Source organism: Mus caroli, chromosome 15 (assembly GCF_900094665.2).
Source record: "Mus caroli chromosome 15, CAROLI_EIJ_v1.1, whole genome shotgun sequence".
Classification (NCBI taxonomy): Eukaryota; Metazoa; Chordata; class Mammalia; order Rodentia; family Muridae; genus Mus; species Mus caroli.
The window spans coordinates 64114684-64120414 of NC_034584.1; positions in this window are offsets into that span (position 1 = coordinate 64114684).

The window sequence follows — 5731 nt, forward strand, 5'->3', positions numbered from 1 at the left end:
CATCCACTCTTCCTGAAGTCTCAAATCAGTTCTTCCTTTATGGAAGACTTCCTGGGACTCTCGACTTGATCATGTTTGAATAGCAAATCTATAAACAGTTGTAATATATAATGTATAAAAGATTCTCACAACTTACTGAGGGAATTATGTTTTATATTTTCATTCTAATAGAAGTGAGATTTTGTGTTTTAATAAGCATGTAGTACTTACATATTTGTTTCTAAACTACTTGAGGTGAATTATCTAAGAAGCTTTGATCAATCAAATGTAAAAATCCTAAAACATTAGCATGAGAGGCCATATAGGAAGATAATTAGCAAGAACATAGACAGGAAGGAACATCCTGTTATTTACTGTTTCCCATTATGAAAGAAAAATAGTGTGTCTATCCACTATCTTCTACACTGTGGTCTCAAATCATCGTAACAAACCCAAAACATCTTACCTCTAGAGGCTTGGCCTACATGCATCTGTGTATGTCTTTAACACACCCTATAACAGACTCATCTCGCCTGGATATAACTGTGTGTGAGTCCATCAGATCTTACATGGAACTCCTGTGGTATGATTGTATCTGTACTCACAAGATCTCTGTCATACCTGTTTTCCAAGTCCCTGTGTTTATCTAATCCTAACTCTACCTCATCTGGCTTGAGTGTCCCTGTGTCTACCATGTCCTGTGTGTAACATGATGTAACTGCCCTGATTCCCAAATGCCTCTCACATTCTACCTCTACAACATCTGGCTTGAGTGTCCCTGTGTCTACCATGCCCTGTGTGTAACATGATGTAACTGCCCTGATTCCCATATGCCTATCACATTCTACCTCTACCACATCTGACCTGTGTGTACCTTTGCCGACCATGGCATACTTCTGAAATGCTCTCTTCTGTTTATCTACAGCCTTATCACAGACTCATTACTCTGAGTGAGTCCTTCAGATCCTAGTCATTTGACCCTGGTGCTACCTCTAGTCTCTTCAGCCATGGCCTTACAGGTTCTTGCTTAGTCCAGTACCTATGTGAGTGTCTTCTAACTTTGTAACACTACTAGAACAGACAAACAATGTTTGGAGTCAGGCATAGTTTGAATGTTCAATATCAAAAATTTGTGTTGTACTGGTTATACAGTATGCTTTTCAGGTGAGCAGAAATGATGATGGTATCTGGGAGACAATGCAGTACCATCTCATCTCTGTATTCCATTATAGAACCAGAGGTATGCCAGTCCATATTCTCCAGTACATCTTTTTCAATCACACCCGTCTAGATCCATTCACCACCTTCATATTCTACCACCAACTATTGTCTACCACATGTGTTCCAAATCCCTTGTGCCGTAATAATTCTTTTACCAGTGTAAGTATATGTGTAGTCTTCAATAGGTTTCCTCTTATGCCAGGAGTAGACAACTGGCATCACCTTCAAATTCTTAGCCATACAGACTATTATCATCTATGGTGAATATTAGAGTAACTTAACTTTACAGAATGTAATTTATATCACACATCATGCATTAACTACAAAGTTGTGTTGGGGGTATTAAGAACCCCACTTCATTAATCTCAGCAATAAAGATAATAGCCTCTGTGGATATCTAACTTCAGCTTACTAACTAAATGCACTGTCATTTTGGTAATAAACTGCTTTGACTTGAAGCAAGTATCCATATGGGAGGAAAGGTTCTGTTAATATCCTCATTTCAGTCCCATCATTGTGCTGTCCCATTAAGGTACCTAAATCATTTCACTATTGATTTACACATGCATGCATAAACATTTTTGACAAATTTTTAATGATGGGAAAATATTCACCCTCTAATATTAATTGAAAATGGGAAGACATAAAATATGTACTGAGAGCTTGTTCCTGTATAATGTAAAATTACAAATTACAGACTAGCAGAGAAGTCATTAAATATTAACACAGTCTGACTTTGTGTGATTTTAGATATGATATTTAAATATTTTTACATTCATTAGTGTTATTTTTAATCCATATAATAAATGCCTATTACTTTTGTAATTAGAGAATTCAGATTTTGTTATATAGACTGAAGATCTGAATGTAAGCACATATTATAAATTACCAGTGTAACTTAATATTTTATATGAAAATTGTCAACATATTCATTTATTACTTATAATCACTTTAATTTATTTTTTTAAATAGAAGGAGTGTTGATTCATTAAGGAAAGTCAAATAGAGCAGCAAGGGTTCTCAGGAGAAATATTTGAAACTTCTTGAGAGTGCTTTGTATATCTCAACCTGGGCATAGTGTAACACATATATGAAACCAACAGGGGAAAAAACTGTAAATCAACAAGGATTTCTGTTTAGACTATGACACAAGAAATCTCCTTGATTTATAAGTGTGTAGCAAATAAATTGTAGTAGCAAACTCCTACTAGTAATTGTAATCGCAGAAATCTTCAGAAATATATGATGATTAAAATAAAATAGATTTGAGAAGGGGGAATCCCTATCTGAGTATGAACCTAGACTGGCACATAAAGTCATAGCAGGTCTAGGTGCATCCTCTTCCAATATGGATGGTGAGCTGTGTGAGGAAGGGAGCCTGTGATTGGGGTGTAAAATGAACAAATAAGTTAATTAATGAAAAAAAAGCAGGTTTTGTCCATGCAAAGGAAATGAGTCTGGATATGCCACAGTGGTAGGGACTATATTAGGCCCTATGTCATAAATGCATGTTGATTTGACTTTGGGTTGTCTGTAGAAAACATCAAGTAAAACTAACATAGAATGTGGAAGAGTTCAGAATAGATATGCAAGAGTACTGAATGCCTATCCTCAGAAAGCATCCTCTCTCTGAGATTTAACTGTTAAATATAACTTGGCTAATTACAGCATACATGTATATATAATTACTGTATGCCTAATTGTGTTTTATACACAATGATTATACAGTCACAGAAATGAGTCTAACAAAGTTTAATTTATTATTTATCTTTAAATGTATTTATTTATTTAAATAAAAGGATGTCAAGGAAACATTTATCTGACTCAAGTTTGGCTTAAATATGGTAACCGAATCCTAGAAACAACTTTTTATTGTTTTAGAGTTATAAGTTGATGGTTTTTATTAGTTAGGAATTGTAAAGACACTTTTATTATGCTTACTTGTTTAGTTTCTTGAGCAGCAGGCAGCTGGGAAGGGAGCATGTATTTTCAGTTAGTGTCCCCTCTGTAACCCAAGCTGACTTCAAATGCTCCCATTTTAGCCTCCTCCATGCTGGGATTAGAGCATGTGCCAAATCTCCCAGCTTGGTCATTTCTTTTATTTGCTTCATCCCATTTACTCTATGAAACATTTTATATCTGTTTAACAATGTTATAAGTCAACTATATGTCTTTTTAAAGAGGTTTTCTTTTTGTTTTGTTTTTTTTTGTTTTGTTTTGTTTTGTTTTGTTTGTCGCTGTTGTAGTTGTTTGTTTGCTTGTTTGTTTTTTGAGACAGGGTTTCTCTGTATTGTCCTGGCTTTCCTGGAACTCTCTTTGTAGACCAGGCTGGTCTCGAACTCAGAAATCTGCCTGCCTCTGCCTCCCGAGTGCTGGGATTAAAGGCGTGCGCCACCACACCCGGCTAAAGACATCTTAAGCATGTTATATTTAGCATGTTATAAATCAGTTTATTCTATTTGCTCCCAATAAAAATTAGTGTCAGTTGGAATTCTTTCTCTATGGGCAAAGCTCTAAAATACTTGCTCACTTATTCACACACTTATCCCTGTTGTTACTACTGTGATTCAACCGGAGGAAAAAACTTGGGAATCCTCTATTAGAAACAAAGGACTCACAGGTAAATGACTATTTGAAGAAGTTGTGATTTTTTTTTTTCAGGAATGTTTGTTCTTGATTGAGTCATTAAAAGCTCAGATAAGTATCAAAGTACAGTCAGATAAAAAGCAGTGCAGCAAATATGCACTGTGCCTACCCCTATCACCAGGGCAATAAAATACTGCATTTTGTTAGGGTCTGCAAGACTCCAAATGCCATGCACTGTTTGACTTGAGCAACAGATTGTGCCATATCACAGATCTGGAGATGGGGAGGCTAAGCCCAAGGACTGATCAAGCTTAGTTCCAGTAGAAACATTTCCTTGTAGTGCAGCCGACTATTTTTATGTACACTGACATGGTATGCAGTCTTAGGGTTATTTTTTAAAACTGCATTTCTTACTTTGTTTATGGGAGGGAGCACCTGCAGGAGTGCCCTGGCATGGGGTGGTGAGAAGACAACTTGTTTCAATCATTTATCTCCTTTCACAACATGGTTCCTGGGGATCAAACTTGGGTGTTATGTCTGGTTTCAAGCAACTTTATCTAGCGAGGCATCTTAGCAAACTTAATTTCTGAAATGAAACATATTTAATTTGTGTGGTGGAACATGGATACATGCATGGCAAAATGTACAGATGGATATTACAGAACATCTTTCATGAGTTGGTTCTCACAACAGACACACACACAAACACACACACACTTTCCACATTTCACAGATTATACATGATACTAACAAACCTTCAAACCACACAAAATCCTTGCTGGATGGCTGTTGAATGCAAATATTTTTTTTTTAGATAAATACAATCCAATAACAATCATATATTCTAAGCATAATGTATTATCTATATATCAAAAATGTAATAAGGTTCTTTACCTATCAGTACAGTGGTATTTCAAACAATTATTGTTTGAATAACTCGTAAACGTATTTACCAGATGCATGGTTCACATGAAAATGACTTAATAGTGTGAAACTAGTGTCCTAGAGAAAGGCAAATATTAGATAGCCTCAATAGTAACGAAAACAAAGAGTTCCAAATAAATGAGCTCAAATTTCTGAACTTAGATGCTCATGGTTAACATAATCACTGGTTTTGACCAAAGACAGTGTCCTATGGATATCTGCACACACCCTAATCACCATGTTCGCATTGGCAACAGCCTTTGTCCAGGGATGTTCTGTATTGCTCAGATGCAGTCTCTCTTTTAAAAATTAGATATTTTATTTATTTACATTTTAAATGTTATCCTCTTTTCTGGTTTCCCCTCAAGAACTAGCCTATCTTATCCTCCCTCCTGTTCCTTCTATAAGTGTACTCCCCAACACACCTACCAACTCCCACCTTAGCACCCTGATATTCCCTTACACTGCCAAGGGTCTCTCCTCCCACTGATGCTCAACAAGGCAATCCTCTGTTACATAAGTGGCTGGAGCCATGGGTTGCTCCATATGTACCCTTTAGTTGTTGATTTAGTCCCTGGGAGCTCTGGACAGAGGTTCTGGTTGGTTGATATTGTTCTTCTTCCTAGGGAGTTGCCAATCTTATTGAAAAAATCTCTTACATTTTCATCAGAACTTCTGACATATTCTCTTCTTTTATCCAAAAATGGCCCTATGAGTTAGAAGGTGCCAAATGTTAAGGCACCTTCTAATTATATATTGTATAGTGGAATTAATGACGGCCTTCACTCGTGTGAAAATTGCCATAAATTTGCTGCAGAGTTCAGGCCATTGTTGAATTTTGAAAAAAGATTTCTTTTTTTTTTAATTTTTAATATTTTTATTACATATTTTCCTCAATTACATTTCCAATGCTATCCCAAAATCCCCCATAGCGCCCCCCACTTCCCTACCCACCCATTCCCATTCTTTTGGCCCTGGCATTCCCCTATATTGGGGCATATAAAGTTTGCAAGTCCAATGG